A 21,353-nucleotide genomic window follows, 5' to 3' on the forward strand; every position below is an offset into this window, starting at 1 on the left:
TGCTTCAGCCATGCCGGATCCAAGCGATAGATGGAACTCCAGTCAGGGGAGGGACCATTTCGCACTGCACAGCATCTCTCTCCCTTCAGATCAGTGCCAACCATGAAGAAATCTCCACCCTCTATGTCACGGCCTCTGCCAGACATTCCATTATCCTAGGCTTACCATGGCTGGAACAGCACAACCCTTGTATCTCCTGGAAAGACAGACAAATCACACACTGGTCCCTGCACACTGTTTCCAAACCCCCGTCATCCATCTAGCGGCCACATCAGTCGAAAGCCCAGTCCAGTTCACATACCATCATGAATATCATGATGTCAGGGAAGTCTTCAGCAAAGAGAGAGCCAGTGGACTACTACCACTCCGCTCATATGACTGTGCAATTGAACTGCTCCCTGGAACCAGTCCACCTCGGGGAAGGGTGTACTCTCGATCAATGGCAGAGCAACGAGCCATGGAGGAGTATATTCATGAGGCACTCCAGCAATGATACATCAGACCCTCTATGTCCCCTGCTTCAGCTGGCTTTGTCTTTGTGGAGAAGAAGGGTGGTGGCCTCAGGCCATGCATAGATTACCAGGGCCTCAACCAATGTTCTGCCAAGTACCATTATCCTCTGCCTCTGGTTCCTGCAGCCCTCGAACAACTCAGATTTGCAACCATTTTCACGAAACTGGATTTATGCAGTACACATCAGAAAGGGAGACAAGGGGAAAACGGCCTTCAGTACCACCTCTGGCCACTATGAGTAGTTAGTCATGCCATATGGGCTCTCTAGCGCCCCCTCAATATTCCAGCATCTCATAAGTGACGTCCTGAGGGACCTGTTGGGGAGAAATGACATCACATACATTAAAGACAACCTGGTATATTCCAATTCCCCGGAGGAACACATCGTCCATGTGCATCAGGTGTTACAAAGGCTCCTTCAACATCAGCTCTATGTCAAAGCAGAGAAATGTGAATTTCACCAGCACACCACGTCATTTCTGGGCTACATCATCAGCCCTGAAGGAGTCACCATGGACCAAGGCAATGTGAAAGCTGTGGTGGATTGGCCTACTCCACGCACAGTCAAGGAGTTGCAATGATTTCTGGGCTTGGCCAACTTTTACTGATGTTTCATCAGAGGATTCAGCTCCATAGCACAACGTAACTTCCCTGCTGAAAGGTTGATGCCTTGGAAACATGAGTAGGAGATTCAGAGATAAGCCCAAGCTTCACCCTGTCGCTTTCTTTTCCAGGAAGTTATCCCCAGCAGAATGAAACTATGACATTGGCAATAGGGAACTCTTGGCCGTCCAATTAGCTTTCAAGGAGTGGCGACATTGGCTGGAGGGAGCAAAGCATCTTTTCATCATCTTCACAGACCATAAGAACCGCCAAATGTCTGACACCTCGTCAAGCTGGCTGGTTTTTGTTCTTCTCACATTTCCCGTTCATGGTATCCTACTGTCCAGGGTCAACGAATACCAAGGCTGATGCCATCTGCCTTCTACATGGCAGAGAAGTACAAGATAACCATAACAAATTCATTCTACCATCTTCATGTGTAATCAGCTGCATTGAATGGGAATTGGATCAGGATCTGGCAAGAATACCAAGATCACAGATCCCCACTGCATGCCCTCCAAAGAAACAGTTTATTCCTGATCAGCACCGGGTGGAACTCATTTCATGGGCCCACACAGGGGTCGCCACAGGTCACCTGGAATGCAATTTACTTACCACCTACTGCGGGAGAAGTACTGGTGGCTCAAAATGCTGAAGGATATGCATCACGTAGTATCTTCATGCTCAACGTGTGCCCAGTCACAGGTTCCTCGAACATTGCCAGCTGGCAAGCTCAATCCTCTACCCATTCCTGAATGCCCATGGTCCCACATCTCTGTAGATCACAGACCTGCCAGAGTCTCAGAGTAACACAACCATCTTAGTGGTCGCTGATCGCTTCTCCAAATTGCTACATCTAATACCACTACCATCCATCCCAATTGTCTTCACAATGGCTGAGCTGCTGTTCCAGCATGTTTTCAGATACTTTGTTATCCCCGAGGCGATCATCAGTGATCGGAGACCACAATTCAAGTCTCGATTCTGGTCCAGCTACATGGGTAAGATGGGGCCACCGTCAATCTAACATCAGGTTACCATCCAAAAGCTAATGGCCAAGTGGAACATGCCAACCAGGAGATAGGGCGGTTTCTCCAGACATTCTGTGCAGCAAACCCTGAAGACTGGTCCCAGATTCATCAGATAACCAGATTCATCCCCTGGGCTGAGTACGCCCAGAACTCCCTACATCACTCAGCAACACACCTCACCCCATTACAGTGTGATTTAGGCTACCAGCCGCCCCTGTTCCCTTGGAACGTCAACCCCAATGATTACCGAACCATCGACCAGTGGTTCCAAAGAAGCGAGCAAGACTGGCAGATTACACACCAATGCCTAGCACAAGCCACCCGCACCTACAAGCAGAATGCTGATCGTCACCGCAGCGAACATCCTCAATACCAACCAGGTGACGGTCTGGCTCTTGACTAAGGATCTCAGACAGCCACAAACCTGCAAAAAACTCAACCCAAGGTACATAGGACTATTCAAGACCATCAAACAAATCAATGAAGTAACATACATGTTGGACTTACCCGGACACAGCCGCATCACAACATTCTTCCATATTTCACGACTCAAGCCAGTCATCCCCAGCCCACTAGCCATGGACGTGCCACTCGATGCTGCTCCTGCTCCACTGGTCATCGATGGCCACCCAGCATACCTCGTTAAGAAAATCCTTAACTCCTGGCTCAGGAGGGGTAAGCTGGAATACTTAGTTGAGTGGGAAGGATACAGGCCGAAAGAACAATGCTGGGTTCCTGCTCAGGACATCCTTGATCCAGTTCTATGCAGAGAAATTCATTTCCAACATCCAGAACGTCCTGGACCTACAACCCCCAAACACACACATGGACAATCAATCACACGCACACTTACAACACTCCTTAAAAGTGACTATTCACATACTTTTCAGTTGTGAAGTATATGCTCAGTTGATCTAATTTCTGTTATTACCAAGACTTATCTAGTGTTTGCTATTCTGGGTTTTTGACTGTGTTCATTACCTTGACCTTGATTCTCTGCTTTGCCTGTTTTGGATTGTTTGTATGATTGTTGATATCCGCCTGTTTATGTTTCTCAAATTCTGCCTGACCCTTTGGATTTGTTGTCTAATTAAACTGCCATACCTGCAACTGCTTCGTCTCAACCTCCATTACAGGACAAATAATCTGACACCAACCAAAAATTTACACAATGTAAACTTTTGTATTTATTTTAAATATACACAAATTTAAAAACTATTAATACGAAGAACAATAAAAACTTACAAAATGAAATAACTCCAGGTCAAAAGACAATTAAAATTATAAATAAAAATGTAGAACAAAATATAGAACAATAAAACATTACAAAACACTTAAAATAAAAACAATATAAACATAGTACAAACTACAGTCTAAAAAATGCTGGGTTAAAAACGACCCAATTTGGGTTATTTTGGCAACCCAGTGCTGGGTCAAAAAGGGACGAAAACAGTACAAGGAAACAGCCAAAATGATTACGTTTATAATCATAAAAATATCAATTATTAAACAATTCATAACAGTTTTTCCATTGACCCTGGATCTGCACTGACAAGACTCTATCAACATACAATAATAAAAAAAAATGCTTAAGATGAAAATGAAGAATGCATTAAAAGTGATCATCTAGCAGTATAAAAAGTTTTGACAAATATGTGAGAAATGTTTGCTTGCAGAACTTTTATTCACCCTGGATTCAATTCCAGGAAGTCCATACATCACAATCTGTAAAAATTCCCACACTGGGGAACACGGTTTGAGGAAATCAACATCAAAAATGTAGAATGCCTTAAAGCAAACAACTACTGCTTCCAGCAATGTGTTTTGCTCAAGTGCTTCTTCGTGTATAAGAACGAAGGCTTGAAAACACTGATTGTTCTCTCCAAGCATCAGGACATACGGAAATTCAGTGGTGTTTTCGGCACGTCGCAGTTACTCAGCCATATTGGCATCAATCTGGAGAGAATAAATAAAAAAATAAAAACAAAATATACTTTAACTCTGCAACATGTGACTCACAATTATTCAGTATGCTGTACAGCCAGTATAAGATGCTGAAATCCAACGTGGTGGCTACATCAATAAAATCCTCACTGGTTCTTATGTCATGACATTTGGTCTCAGGAGAGACAGTGTTTGAAGTTATTGATATTTCCGCATATTTGATTAGGGCTTGAATTGGCAGATTGTGCAAATAATTATTTAAAGAAATAATTCACTCAAAATTGAAAATTCTGTAATTTAACTCACCCTTACCTTGTTCCAAACTAGGTCTGCAACAACTACTCCATAATAATTGATAATGAAAATAATCAACAAGTTTCATTATGGACTAGTTGGGACTGTGATGTCACTTCACAATGGTGAAAAACGCATTTCTGAGTAAAACACATCTGAAAAACAGATGTGAAAAACAGTGGAGGTCACAGAGTGACCTGCTGCTGTGGTAAAAAAAAAAAAAAAATATATATATATATATATATATATATATATATATACACAGGACATTATATTAAGAGCTTCAAACAAACTCATAAGTGTATTAAAGTGGTCTGTCCTGTCAGATGCTGTGACAGATTTGTGTGCTATTTAATGTGTTCCAGACATGTTTTCCTCAGCGCAGAACTTACATTTTATGGTTATATCCTTATCTGTAAGTGTTAGATAATCATGCCAGTAGTTACCTTTTTACATAAAGTCTCGTCCTGACAGCAAGCGGGTCTCCGTTATTTATTTATTCAGACTTGAGTGATTGAGCATGTATATTCATCAATTATCAAATTCATATAAAATGACTGAATCACTTTACAACACTTCTGATATATGACCTGAGCTGTAAGGAGAACTTTTATGATAGCTTCATGTCCTCTTTGAAGCTTGAAAATACAAATCATCATTGTCTGTCATTATATGAACAGCTAAAAACAGTCTTCAAATATATCTTCATTTATGTTCCAAAGTTGAACAAAAGTCTTACAGATTTGGAACGACATGAGGGACAATAAAAAACTATTTTAATTTCTTGCCAAACTAACTTTAAGCGAATACTAACATTTTCGCGTGCTTTTTTAAGCTTTAGGAGTCATTAACTACATTTACATGCACGTTAAGTTCGAGCTAAAGCAATAATTTGACTTTAAATTGTCATGTAAATGCTTTAGTCTGACTAAAGTTTCTGACTGAAACCTCCAAAATTGGACTAACAGACCTGGATAATGCTACTGTAGCTCGACTTCATCCAGCATGTATACACTTTAATTGAGCTACAACTGGACTCGCCGTTGTGCACATGCTCTGAAAGACAGTGTGCAACGTGCATTGGTTGGTCAGCGAATGATTCACAGGACACAGTTTACTATTTAAACATTTTACATTGGTTTTATTAATTATGCTGAGGATTATCACACTTAGAGTTCAACTACACAGTAGCTCGATTATAACTCGCATGTAAACGTAGTTAATAACTGCAAAACCAGAGCATTGTATATGTAGAGTACAATGCTTTTAGAAATAGCTGTTAACTTACAGGCTGTATATCTCTGAAGGCCTTCCTGGTTTCTATCAAACTTGGTCTGAACATTTTCCTTCTAATCTTGTAGACAGACTTTGCAAGCACCATAGGAAGGACCAGTAAGCACTCTATCTTTAGAATGAAAAAAGTAAATGTTAACAAATCGCTTAAATTTTTTAATAAAAAGTCTTGTTAAAGGTGCACACATTAATTCTAATCCAATATTCTTTGTCAAATTATGCAAATATCTCCTCACAGTCCGCTAGCTGGGATAAGTGAGGTTAGTGTGATGTTATCTAGGAGATTTTTGTTCAATCTTCTCAGCTGTAAGAGAAAAGATAAGCAGAAAAATGACATTACAAAACCCCACAAACTTGCACTGACACATGACGCCAGGGCTGTCACAACTACTCGATTCATTTCAATTACTTGATTAAAAAAACCCAACAACAAATAAATAAATAACAATTTACCCGTTTCAAGTAATACAAAAAAAATACAGGAAGTGACACATTCCTCGGACGAGATGTTTTACAGACCCAGACACAGAACAGTAAGTTCACTATATAAACATGCTTATGGATTGCATGCTGCCTAAATGTGATTTTTCGACCTTCAAAGTGATGAGACCCATCGATTTGCATTGTAAGGACCATATACATGGATGCATGGACTTGCATGGCAAAAGGGTGAGTAAATGTGAGCGAATTTCCATTTATGGATGGACCATCCCTTTAAGAAAGCAGCGGAATTCGAGTCTAATGTTCCTGTCTTTTCAATGTAATTTTCAAAAGAATTATACAAGCTGTAAAATTTTTTATAAGGTTAATATTTTGAAGAAAAAAAAAAACCCCACAATGTATTATTTAGGCCCTAATAATATGTTGGAAAATAAGAATGTTCCACTGTGACAACTTACCCCTTATAGGTTCACCAGTGGGGCATGTCGTCACATTGACACTTTTCCTCAGTTAATTGAATGTTTTAAGTATCTTTACATTCTGACCTCTCAGATAAAGAAATATTTATATACAACTCTATAAAATATATAGTAAAATATGCTTGATTTAGATTTTGAATGAGGGTTAGTAAATGACGAGAGAACAGTTTGGGGTGAACTTTTGCTTTAAATGTAATTTTTCTGGCCTTTACTTCGGTCAGTGGTGTTTTACATGTAAAATGCAATTTAAAATCAGATCCGTTCATTATGTAGCTCTTTGAAGTTGCCTATTTGCAATGACTACAGGAACCCTGTAAAATATTATAAATTAAAACATACCTTCAAATATAGGTATTAACTCCTCAAGATTCCACTGTCAGTTTACTTTTCACATATTCATACATCTGTAAGAAAATAAATACCAGTTAAAAGACATCTTATTATGGCTCACATTTTAATTATATCCTAATTAAAAAGAATCGCATGGCAAACCTGACGTCACATGAAGCAAACTAGCCTTAATTTATCTGTGTTTAGGCATCTCTGGCTGTTTATAACGTGTTGTCAGCTCTACTGTACTAAAAAAAGAACTGAAAATGAGGTAAAAATGTTACAGTTTGACACAAAAAACTGCCAAACATCTTTCAGACAAAATACTACATACCTCATTCATATTAAGATAAACTTCACCTTATCACATTTTAGGTCGCAAAATAGCCAATATAGTATATAATTAATAATGAAATAAGCAAAGTTAATGGATACAAATGCAATTTTAAAAATCACTTTTTAACGTTTTTGCATCCAGACGCCAACGTTGAACATAGAAGACACAGCACGTCATTCAGTCGTGGAGTAAAATTTGTGTCCTCAGCAAACGACATTAGTCCCACTAAATACCTAAGCATCAGAAGAGAAAGAAGCACACAAACTGAAAGATTATCTATCTGAATAAAGAATGTGAGGGAATCGACATGCTTATGTTTCAAGCATTTTAAAATCACTACTATAAAGCCCTACTTCAGCGTTTAGTTCCCGCGCACAGGTCACCGCATCTTCGGTCTTGGTGTGATTTGGATTTACTCTAACCAAAACCTGCCAGCTTTAAAATAACATGCTCCTTGCTGCAGACAGTTTCACACTTCTCTCTATATTCCGTTTTGATTCGCTTTTTATCATTTTGCACACACATACCTGTCATCATGAGCCACACAGACGGGCGGCGTGATAGGCTACTATATGAACACTCAAGAGAACTGTTGGAACTTGTTTCACACACGTGACGTGCATGCTCTCTTTCACGTCCGCACTCCCAACCCAGCGCTGTAGGGTTACAGGTGAGGAACAATTGCGAACCAAATTGGGTCAAATTAACTCAACTTTCTTACCCAACAGTCTCAACCCAGCAGTTGGGTAGAAAAAATAACCCAGGAACTAAACCCACATTATAAGGCCATTGCTCATCAACACCCTTCAAGCATTGATTCTACAAATGCTGCTTATGGGCTATAGCTGGTGAAATGCTGCCACTATGTCCTCCATATCTAAATAACAGCATTCGGTTATTTTTCTGTTATACTTAAACAAACAATCATCATTTTCTGATCCACTTACCACTGTCTTGCTTTCTTTTTTCCTCATTCTCTTCTTTTCTCTTTCTTTTTTCACTTCCTGATGGAAATGTCCTCTTCATTTTCCTTCACTGATGAGGTTTTCTGAAAATATTACTGCCGGAAAGTCGACGGGAATGACATAGGGCCCCTTTCAGGATGTTTCAGATCACACAATAACTCTTGATGGCCTTTCTGTTTCATCATGTGCAGCAGTAAAAGACCTTGGAGTGATTATTGACTCCAGTCTTTCATTTGACGCTCATGTAGATAATATTACTAGGATAGCCTTCTTTCAGCTCAGAAATATTGCTAAGATAAGAAATATAATGTCACTACACGATGCAGAAAAATGAGTTTCGTCACCTCTAGACTAGATTACTGTAATTCCTTACTGTCTGGATGTTCCAGTCGGAGCATAAACAAACTCCAGTTAGTCCAGAATGCAGCTGCTAGAGTCCTAACTAGAACCAGAAGATACGCCCACATCACCCCGATCTTATCCACACTGCATTGGCTCCCAGTGAAATCACGCATTAATTATAAAATACTACTATTGACCTAAAAAGCACTGAATAGTCCCGTGCCACAGCACCTGAGTGAACTTTTGGTCTTTTATGATCCGCCACGCCTACTTAGATCAAAAGATGCAGACAGTACCTCGAATAGCGAAGGCTACAGCAGGGGGAAGAGCTTTCTCTTACAAAGCCCCACATTTATGAAACAGTCTTCCAATTAGTCTTCGGGACTCAGACACAGTCTCGGTGTTTAAGTCTAGACTGAAAACATATTTGTTTACTCAAGCTTTCTGTAACCGAGAGTAAAATAGACAATAAGTAATATAAATAAATAAGTCCTGAGTGAAATAAATATGCAATAAATGTTATGTACAAGTGATTATACATTTTATGTGATAACTATGTGGAAGCGCGTTATGCTGAAAAGATCGCTTGTGAACTAAAAGTGAGTTTTTTGTACACTGTCATTCAATAAGAGGGCATATTATTATTGGGACATTAGCCTGTAAGGTTGAGTGTTACTACATCGCAGCCAATAGAATGTTTAGGCCTGCCTCTCAGCCGTTCACGGTAGCGAGGGAGATGGGAAGTGATGCCAGTGGTAGCTGAATCATCGTAGCAGTATATTGATACTTACTTTCTGTTATGGGTGTAAACTATTAACAGTGTGGAATACCACAAGAGTGTCTAATTTGGAGGGCACGCTCAAGCTAGCATTCCATTGCACTGGTGAGTTTATGTTCCGCTAACCTATATGCTAATGTCCGCCATTTTATGCCTATTGACCTCAATGTAAACAGCGCAGACAACCATGCCCTGTGCTGCTGTAAACTAAATGTAAGCTAACGGCTAAAGTGTATTATCCCTGTTAACATACTAGAAATGTATTTAATGGTAAAACGGGATATTTCATGGTATTCTGGACTGCTATCGCTGGTGAGTGGAGTAGCTCCATTGAGTTACATGTTTTGTAACTGTGTTTTACGTCGAGTGTTAAATTGTGTGTGTTAACCGTTGTGCCCTTGAGGTCTAGCGGCCTGTTGAGACACTTATATTAGTGAATGCTAACAGAGAGCTGGTTTTCATGCACTTCATTCATACATTTAGGGCTATTAAGTGTATTTTGAATGCATCTATTGAGTTTATTGATACTAGCCTTAGCATGGCACAGCAATGTCAATAGTGTTAGCTCTGGGGTAATTTTATGTTGACCTATTCTATATAGGTCAGGTTTTATTGCTGGATTCAGATGTTGAGTGATCGCAGTTACTGGTGAAGTCCGGACCAGTGGTGGAGATTCTGGAGATCCTTGGAGAAACTGTTCAAGTATTGGATGGCGAGCCAACCCCACTTGATATAAAGCTTGGTTGTAGCTAGGAGGTTGCAACCTAGAGACACTGAGCCAGAGCCTTGATCTATTTCCCCTTGGCCCAAGGGGTCAGGTAGAACTGTGTGCACACTGACACTTGCTTTCCCTGGAGGAAGACACCCACCTTGCATTAATCCAATACCGGTGCCATCGATGGACTGTGAACTTTTATTTTAACAGACCCGGGTCTAGTCTAATTTGAGTGCACTCACAACTGTACTGATCTTTTTTATTATTTTGATACTTTTCTTCTTTTGTATATTTGGGATCCCACTTTTCCATTTTATTACTTTGCCATTGCACTTGTTCTTATTGTGCATTGCAATTAATATATGCAGTTAAACTAATCTCGGTGCCTTGTGTTGTTATTTCACTGTCGTAATCCAACTTTTGGCTCCAGTGAGTGAACCTATGATCTTCTGATCTGGACAAATTCCGAACATCTAGATACAGTGTATCCGGAAAGTATTCACAGCGCTTCACTTTTCCCACATTTTGTTATGTTACAGCCTTATTCCTAAATGGATTAAATTCATTATTTTCCTCAAAATTCTACAAACAATACCGCATAATTACAACGTGAAAGAAGTTTGTTTGAAATCTTTGTAAATTTATTAAAAATAAAAACCAAAAAAAGCACATGTACATAAGTATTCACAGCCTTTGCTCAGTACTTTGTTGAAGCGCCTTTGGCACCAATTACAGCCTCAAGTCTTTTTGAGAATGATGCTACAAGCTTGGCACACCTATTTTTGGGCAGTTTTTCCCATTCTTCTTTGCAGGACCTCTCAAGCTCCATCAGGTTGGATGGGGAGCGTCGGTGCACAGCCATTTTCAGATCTCTCCAGAGATGTTCAATCGGGTTCAAGTCTGGGCTCTGGCTGGGACACTCAAGGACATTCACAGAGTTGTCCTGTAGCCACTCCTTTGTTATCTTGGCTGTGTGCTTAGGGTCATTGTCCTGTTGGAAGATAAACCTTCGCCCCAGTCTGAGGTCCAGAGTGCTCTGGAACAGGTTTTCATCAAGGAAGTTTCTGTACATTGCTGCATTCATCTTTCCCTCGATCCTGACTCTCCCAGTTCCTGCCGCTGAAAAACATCCCCACAGCATGATGCTGCCACCACCATGCTTCACTGTAGGGATGGTATTGGCCAGGTGATGAGTGGTGCCTGGTTTCCTCCAGACATGACGCTTGCCATTCAGGCCAAAGAGTTCAATCTTTGTTCAATCTTTGGTCTGAGAGTCCTTCAGGTGTCTTTTGGCAAACTCCAGGCGGGATGTCATGTGCCTTTTACTGAGGAGTGGCTTCCATCTGACCACTCTACCATTCAGGCCTGATTGATGGAGTTCTGCAGAGATGGTTGTTCTTCTGGAAGGTTCTCCTCTTTCCACAAGGACACGCTGGAGCTCTGTCAGAGTGACCATCGGGTTTTTGGTCACCTCCCTGACTAAGGCCTTTCTCCCCTGATCGCTCAGTTTGGCCGGGCGGCCAGCTCTAGGAAGAGTCCTGCTGGTTCCTGTCACGAGTTCCCCTTTAAGCAGCACGCTGTGGAGCATGTGAGCGCGCGTGCACGAGCAGGTGCGCGAGCACCTGCTTTTCCCTTGTGGACAATCGTGACATTTCTACACGTGCATTTGTTTATGTTTCTGTTATATCTCCTCCCTGTTCTGTCATTGGCTATTGTTTCATGTGTGTCGGAATCGTCCTCAGCCGTCAGCCATTACGAGGCTGATTATCTCCGCATATATACCGTGCGCCTCCCAGCACACATCGCGGAATGTTGAATGAGTTAGATAGTCGATTAGTTTAGAGTCCTTACGATAGATAACCACAGTCACATTTCATAGTTTCATGTTTCGATTCATAGTCTTAGTCTTAGTCTTAGTTCATAGTTCATATCATGTTTAGTTTTGTTTGTTAAGTTCATGCTGGTTTCTCCGCTACCAGTCCCTCGCTGCTGTTTATGTTTCATGTTTGGTATATCAACCCTGTATCCCGAGACCACGACGTTGATTCCTGCCTTGCCTCGTTTATGCCTGTTTGCCGATCGCCTGAACCTTGCATGTTACTGGATTACGTTTTTGGATCACGTTTTGGATTTGTCTGCCTGTCTCTCTTTAAATAAAACTGTTGTTCAACCTGCCCTTGCATCCTACCTTATCTCTGTTGCGTCACGAAACGTGACAGTTCCAAACTTCTTCCATTTATGGATGATGGAGGCCACTATGCTCATTGGGACCTTCAATGCTGCAGAAATGTTTCTGTACCCTTCCCCAGATCTGTGCCTCGATACAATCCTGTCTCGGAGGTCTCCAGACAATTCCTTTTACTTCATGGCTTGGTTTGTGCTCTGACATGCATTGTTAACTGTGGAACCTTATATAGACAGGTGTGTGCCTTTCCAAATCATGTCCAATCAACTGAATTTACTACAGGTGGACTCCAATCCAGTTGTAGAAACATCTCAAGGATGATCAGTGGAAACAGGATGCACCTTAGCTCACTTTTGAGTGTCATGGCAAAGGCTGTGAATACTTATGTACATGTGCTTTTTTTGGTTTTTATTTTTAATAAATTTGCAAAGATTTCAAACAAACTTCTTTCATGTTGTCATTATGGGGTATTGTTTGTAGAATTTTGAGGAAAATAATGAATTGAATCCATTTTGGAATAAGGCTGTAACATAACAAAATGTGGGAAAAGTGAAGCGCTGTGAATACTTTCCGGATACACTTGACTAGTCATTACTGTCATATGAATCTGTGGTTACCTATAATAGTGGCAGTCTTTTCAGTAGCTGGTTACATTTCTATGAATCGATATTTTTTCTTACGCAGAGTACACTGTCTTATCCATTACAGGACAATAAGCATACCTATCAATCTCTTCCTCTCTTTTCCCTCCCTCTCCCTCTCTCCTCCTATCAAGCTACACATGATACTCCTGAGATGGCAGTGATACTGACCCTTTGTGCTCTCTGGAAATGCCTGATCCATCCTGATGCCCTACCTCTGGTTGGAGTTTTTGTCAATTGGAGGCTACATTCTCCAACTGAGTATTGCTCCAAGTGGTCCAGCCTGGAGATTGCTGAGGATGGTGCCACTTGAAGTACCATGGGAATGGTTTTGGACCTCAATTTCACATGGACAATGTCGCTGTGGTTGCTGGGACTACGGTTGCTGCGATGGCAGTAGGACTGCAATTACCACATGCTGTTTTGCACTCAAGTCTCCTTTAGTGAACAGTGGATTAGTTCAACAACACAGACTTCATATTAAAACTACAATGAACTTCCCTTTACTTTCACACTATCCATTGTTGCTCAGATGAGGACGGGTTTCCTTCTGAGTCTGGTTCCTCTCAAGATTTCTTTCTCATTTTGTCTTAGGGAGTTTTTCTTGCCATTGTCACCACTGGCTTGCTCATTAGGGATAAATTCACACACTTAAAATCTGTATCCTGTGTTTATATGTTTCTGTAAAGCTGCTTTGAGACAATCAGTGCGTTTACATGGACAACGATAATCCACTATTAACCCGATTAAGACAATACTGTGATTAGGAAACTACCATGTAAACAGCAATTTTTAATTACCTTAATCCGACTAAGGTCATACTCGAAGTAAGCACTAATTGAATTAAGACATGTGGAGTACTCCTGTTTTAGTCACACTATTGATGTGTATTACAGACATGTAAACACCTTAATCACACTATTAATATCGTGTGGGAGTTTTCACTGCATTTTATCTCAGGACACGATCACACATGACAGTTCTCAACATTTTACGGCGAACAAGAGAGCACGGCTGCGTCCCAAACCGCATACTACTATGGGCCTGTAGTGGGGAAAAATACATGTATCTCGGCTACTATATAGACGGTAAGTACGCGGTTTGTGTCGCAGCCCACGGCTTCAAGCAGTTGTCTATTAGCACATATAGCATGACAAATAATTAACTGCACTTAAAGCGTTTGTAAAAAAATTTAAATAAAAACACCCAAAACTGTATACGGTACCATAACGAAGACGAACTGTATGTTGATACGTGAAATTCTGGAGGGACGTCGGACGGCGTGGCGCGGTGACGTAATGACGTGTGCCGTTAATCTAATTATGTTCTATATCATGTAAAACGGGAACATGACAGGAGTATTCTAAAAGCGACTCATGTAAACACCTTAATCACATTATTATCTTACTCAGAGTAAGGTCAATAATTAGATTACTGCTGTCCATGTAAACGTAGTCAATGTTTTGATTTGCACTCGAGTACATGTTTGTCTGGATACGTCCACTTTTCTCCGAGTAAGATTTTGGCAGATAAATTCAGTTCCTTCTCTTAATGTTCTCTCATTCACTGTAGGTCAAAGCCATGTGGTGTACAGGTGCATCTCAAAAAAATAGAATATCGTGGAAAAGTTCATTTTTTTCTATAACTTAATTCAAAAAGTGGAACTTTCATATATTATAGACTAATTACACATAAAGTGAAATATTTCAAGCCTTTTTTTGTTTTAATCTTGATGATTACGGCTTACAGCTCACGGAAATCAAAAATCAGAAGGGCCTTGCTCAAAGGGCCCAACAGAAGCAGCTTGGTAGTGCTGGAGCTTGAAACCCTGACCTTCTTATCAGTAACCCAGAGCCTTAATCGTTGAGCCACCACTGCCCTGAATTCGCCATGGAATCGAATTAGCTGTGGAATCACATGGCCGAGCCGTACTGGGAAACGTGATGAACTTCTATTGAGACGCAATTAAGCAGCCTTTTTTTTAACGCTCTTAATTCCCTTTTAATATTCTTCCATTTTTTACGACTCTGTTTTATCAAACACATCATGGTTATGTGTGTCTGATAATCTGTATGATCGACCACTTATCAAAGGAGAACCGGGTCATGGGTTCTGTGCAATGGTTTTAGGTAGAATCCTATAACAATGTTTCCCTATTAGAAAGGATTCCAAGTCTTTTCAGAGTGTAAAAACCCTTGATTACATAATTAACTCTTAAAGAACCTTAAAGATTTTTTCTAAGTGTGTAACAGGGTAGGAATGTCGTACAAACTCCTAATTATTGCTAACATTTAGCCCCCTGGTATTTAATACAAGTGGTTCTTCAGGGATTCTTTAAGGGTTCATAGAATAATTAAGAGTTCTTACCCACCTAAACGAGTTCAACTTATAAGGACACACTTTAAGGGTTCTTTCCAAATAAACAACCAAAATGACCCACTGTTCTAAGAATGTCCCAAGTACCATGATTGTTCTAAATATTAAGAGGAAAATAATAAGAGTTTGTGTCACACACTATTGTTTACTTCAGCATTTATGGAAGGAGTCTCCAGTGTCAACAGTCAGAGGTAAAGCTGTAAATTTAAGTTTTGTGACATCTTCAGGACAGAGAAGTTTATTATGCTTTGTGGTTTGTGTGTATTTTTTATTTCTTATGAACAAGAGAGAGAAATAAAGAGAGGCTGGTGAGGGAACGACTATTTATAGCTGCTGTAATGTAAGTAAGAACAGGAACTAACCTGTTTCACAGAACATTAAATATAACTATAAATGGATAAAAAGTATGATGTGCCGTCTTTAATAAATAAAAAACAGGAAGGTTGCTGTGGTATAAACGGAATAAAACACGGGGTGCTGACAGTAACTCTGCTTCATCACATCGCTCTGTCTCTCAGTATTTTCCAGACGAGCCGTCACAGTGTGATTTATTTTTATATTAAACTTTTATATCTCACAGTGAGAGCTCAAAATGCATGGTTTAATAAAAGCATATTTAATTAACACTTTTCTGACCCCCCCCAGCCACTGCAGTGTTTATTGCTCTCAGCTTGAGCACCACATGCCTTTATAGCAGTATGAAGACTGATTGAGAGAGCAAACAAATAAATATTCAAAACAGTAATGCACAAGAATTGAATATTAAATATAGAACAGCTCCATGCAATCCCCTCTTACATTTGCGTGTGCGTGTGTGTGTGTGTGTGCAAATAGGTGGAGGGGATATGTGAGATAATAATCTGACACACCCGAGTTCTGCCACTGTTTAATAATAATATGTGTAACTGGTAGCACTGGTGACACACTGAATCATTTTTCATTCCATTTGCGCCTGTCGGCTAAAAATCACTACCACGTAGTTTTGTTTACCAATTTTATCAGATGGTAAAAAAGTAATAATAAAAGTGCTGGATTCTGTCATTCATTCATTACAGTCAGCATGTCCGTGACAATCCGAGACTGACCTGATGAATCTCAGTGCTGAAGCGTCTTTATTTCATACCGGATTAATTTAATACCACATCATCTGTTAACTACGCTCTCACTCAATACTCATCATTAACACCATGTTAATAATTAAACACAGGATATAATAAATGATAGACTGTATTGCATTGAAGGTTGATCAGAATATTTGTTGATTGATTGTTAACTATTGAGCCGTACAGTATTTTGATACAGTGCTCTCTACAGTAAGGCTCAATACAATTATATATATATATATATATATATATATATATATATATATATATATATATACATATATATATATATATATATATATATATATATATATATATAATAAAAACAATACTCCTCTAGATAATATATTTCATCCCCATTACTCAATACAGTGTTAATACTTACAATACAATACTTCTCAAAACTATATTTAATACATTCAACCATTAAATCAGTACTCAACACAGTACTTAGTGAAATTTTGTACAGCATCAACCATCATGGAAAACACTGTAATAATACTGTAATGATGCTATAAAAAACTTACATAATATTGCAATTATGCTTTAGCAACACTGGGATAAACTGTGTATAATAATACCGTAACAGTACTGTATTAATACTATAATAAATCTTGGATAATATTGTTAAAAATAATGTGAGAATATTACAGTAATGTGGGAATAATATTGCAGTAAACTGTAATAATACTGTAATAATACTGTAGTAATGCTATAATAACTATGGAATAATACTGTCCTAATATTTTAACACTACTGCAAGAATATTATAATACTACACTAATACTGTTATCATTCTGTAGTAACACGGTAACAATACTGTGAAACAATACTGCAATGATACGGTGATCATACTGTACTTATATATAGTAATACTCCAGTAACACTGCAACAATTTTTTTTCATGAATACTGTGATAATGCTGTAATAATATGTGACAAACCAGAAATATTGCTGCAATACCGCTGCAAGTATATTGTAATGATACTGTAATAATACTGCAGTAATATACTGGAATAAATACATAAAATACTGACATTAAATGCAGTGTTACTTGAAAAAGTATAGCAAATGAAACACAACAGATGGTGTAGAATGAGTAGAACGTTAGCTAGCAAAAGTAATGTGGATAAACTCCAGGGGCTAGCATGGATTCTGGGAGGCGGGACTCCGAGACAAGGAGTAAACAAGTCAGTCCGAGGTTTTTGTCCTTTACTTTGTACTCACTTGAAACCAAACTATAGGCACCTTTTAAAATAGTTTTTCACAGGTCTGTAATATTGGATCATTTTCCTCAATAAATAAATGACCAATTATAATATTTTGTTTAATTGCATTCTATTTATCTACTTTTAGGACTTGTGTGAAAATCGGATGAGGTTTTGGGTCGTGTTTATACAGAAATTTTATGTGATAAATACTGTTAAATATCCCATACCTTCCCTGGTTTTATTGGAAAGAAAGTTAAAGGAGTTACTTGAATTGGTTTAAACACACACACACACACACACACACACACACACACTCCTGTATAGGATTTGGGTGTGAGTGATAAGACAGCAGAAAGACGGACAGGAAGCAGGTTTCTGTCTTCGAGTGGCTGATAAGAGTTTATGAAGTAGCTGTCACTCCGAAGTGCCCCCTGAGGGCCAGACCACACACACACACACACACACAACACACACACACACACACTGAGATAATTGGCTCTCCGGCTGCGGCCAAGAAACTGTGAGTGTTATGCGCAGATGTGAAATTGCTCTTCAGGAAAAGAAGAGAGAGTTTTTAGGTCAGCAGCTATTTTCCTCAGGATGTAGTTTAACTGCATTCACTCTGTATTACATATCAGTTCAAAGAGCAACTCCAGCAGTCTTTTCTCCTGTTGTCACACCTCCATGTTCAGGCACCGTCTCCATCACCGGCTGCTGATGGAATCACTGTAGCTAAAATCTCTGTTTATTTATTTATTTTAACATAGAAGCAATATACAGGTGAGCATTTAGTTTATTTTCCTATCTTAAACACAACTTCACAAAGTTTGTTTCCTGGGCTAAACTTATTAACTGCAAGTCTTTGTTCTATAACACACGCTGTGTCTTTCACAGCTATGTTTTTCACTCTGTGTGTGTTTAAACATGTGACGACGAAGCGCGGAAAAAAGCAACAAACGCGCAGACTTAAAGACACTTCAATAACAACTGGTTTTAAATCACTGTCTGATGTTCTGGCTTTCATGACCCCACAGAGCTGTTAAATTCTGCATTCTGATTGGTCAGAAGGTGTTGATTCATTGTCTAACAGTAATGCAGCTTCAAATCACAGGTTTATGTTAATGCACTAGTTTTACTACATTATCATTTCTGCAGTAACAGCTCAAGCACGAGGATTAAAAACTAAAACAAATGTCTTTTCTGGTTTCTCTGTAACATGAAAAGCTGCATTTTTTTTGTCTGATTAGCTTCAGGAGAGAAAACACACACACACGTCTTACTGTCCTTGTGAGGACCTTCCTGTGACGTGCAGGAGTGATTATAGGAGTGTGTTTATACAATATTACAGGGAGGGGTCAAAGAAACAAACAGACAACCTGGATCATCCGTAATCAAAACCCAAGGAAATCGGGAGAAATACGGAATACAAGATTCGGAAAACAAGACTCAAGAGGTGCATCCCTAATCGCATACTTATGCACAGTTGTACACCATTTTGTAGTATAAATAGTGTGAAAATGTGAGTGTGTTTACAATGAAAATTCCAAGTGCACATCAAGTACGCAGATGATGCACTTATTCAACCGAAAAAATGATGTGTGGAATGTTGTAAACTTCAGGCTCTCAACGGTTACAGCATTCCGTACGTAGTGGAAGAGGGGTGGGGCTACCAGGCGCTGATGCAAGCTCAAATCAAAATCTCTGAATCAAAAAAGGTCATGCTGGACATAAAAAGTAACCTTGGCATAAATAGTAAAATTAAATTCATTGTCTCAGGGTATTCTGCTAAGGCTAGTGGTGTCGCATTATGTGCGTTTGACGTCATTTGCCATCGACTGTGAAATGGCTTATACTTCTGGTAAGTAAAAAACTGCTAGTGATGATTTCCATTTGAGACAATACTACCCTTTTAAAATTCATACACTACACAGTAGTGCATAGTATACAGTAAGTGCATAGTGTATAGTACGTCATTTAGGACACAACTTTGGACTTAACAATACCAAAATGCACGATATAACCTTGCAACGAAAGACAGAAACGCCGGGGTTTAAAGAGACGAACTGCTTACAAGCTTAACAGAGAACACCTGGACACCATTAGGAAACACACCAATCACAGGACAGGGGCGGAGACAAGGCTAGAACCAAGAAAGCTGAGAAGGGGAATTCATACACCTAAATACACCTTCACAATACACCTAAACCTATTCCTAACCTTATCTTCAGAAACCACAAGGAAACATTCCAGATCTTTTACTTAAATTTGCTCAATAAAAGCTGCAGTTTTTGACACAAATGTCCCCACAAGGTCAACACTGTCAGATTTTCCTGGGCTTGTGAGGACATATCTTAGATATAAAAACATACCCGCACTCACTTATGGGAAGAATCCACCAAGTAAGTGTGATGGGAATCGATTTGGAAGTAGTAATGTTTGATTTGCAAAGACCCCAAACACACCTCGAATCTGTGTGAGAGATATTTGGAGAGCAAAGAGGCTGAGGTGTGTGTAATGAAACATCCGACCCGCTCAGTCGAGCTACTGTTGGATGAGTTGGATCAAAAGGTTAGAAAGAAAGTGAAAGATAGACGTGTTTCAATCTCTGCAACGTCCTCTAAGGATGAAAATATTCTACACTTAGTCCATATATTCCTCTAAGTGCATAAATCGTACACATCTAGCCCTGCTTGTCTGCTTGACATTTTTATCAAACTCCTCTGGAATCCCTGGCAGTATTTGTAGGCTTGAACGTGAGTTTGTGCTGCTTAATGAGAATGGTGCTTCCGATCGCTCACCTGTTATCACATGCTATGAAATTGCACCTTGATTAGTTTGCGCTTTGGCCGCCGCAGCCCATTTCCGATCTGAATGGCTCTGAGTGAGCCGAGCTAATGCCGATTCGGAATTCATGCAATTTGCAAGAGTAAACAACAGGAGGAGCGGCGAGGAGAGCCGCTGAATGGAAATCATCAATCACGCGTCGGAACACAGCTGAGAGTGAAGTGGCATTTGTTAGTCTTGTAGAGGTTCATTTCAGAGTGGTGTTTTTCTTGGTGATGCCTAGTATGAGAGAAGAGAAGAGATCTTCATTTTTACCTTGGTTAATGTCTCTTAAACAATTCCATGACCTTGCATAAGCTGTAGGTTACACCACCACAATAAGAAGAAAACATGCAAACGTAGGGATGTAATCATGTTATGATTAAGTGGAAGGTTTGTAAGATACATCAAGATAAGGGCTAATATATGTAGCAGTGAAGTACTCTGGTTTGACCTTGAAATGTTCCAACACTGGGAAACAAAATTTGGTTTCTAATGGAAAGAAAGGCCATTCTATTTCCTTTCACTCCAGACCACCAGAGCAGTTTGCATAGAAATTAGTAGAGAATTCCCATTTCCTTGCTAACTACTAGTAGCTAACATTCTTGTGACCATGACCTCACGTGTGTCACCTGTTCTTGCGTCAATCCAGATGACTCAGATGGTTCTCCACTCTGAATCATGTAACCGTCCAATGTACTTCCATTCATTTCAGACCACCAGAGCAGTTTCCATTGGAATAAGTGGAACGTTCCTGTTGGCTCATTTCCTGAATTACCAAAGTTGTCATTTCGTGATCGTGAGGTCATGTGTGCCACATTCTCTGGTTCTCTTTCCCACTTTCATGACCTGCATTCAGTCTGAGAACTAAGATTACATACTGTACATAACCTTCTTTTCTTTCTGGACTGCCATGTTTGGATGTTAGTATTGTAATAAAGTGTAAGAT

This window comes from Ictalurus furcatus, chromosome 17 (genome assembly GCF_023375685.1).
Source record: "Ictalurus furcatus strain D&B chromosome 17, Billie_1.0, whole genome shotgun sequence".
NCBI classification, from domain to species: domain Eukaryota; kingdom Metazoa; phylum Chordata; class Actinopteri; order Siluriformes; family Ictaluridae; genus Ictalurus; species Ictalurus furcatus.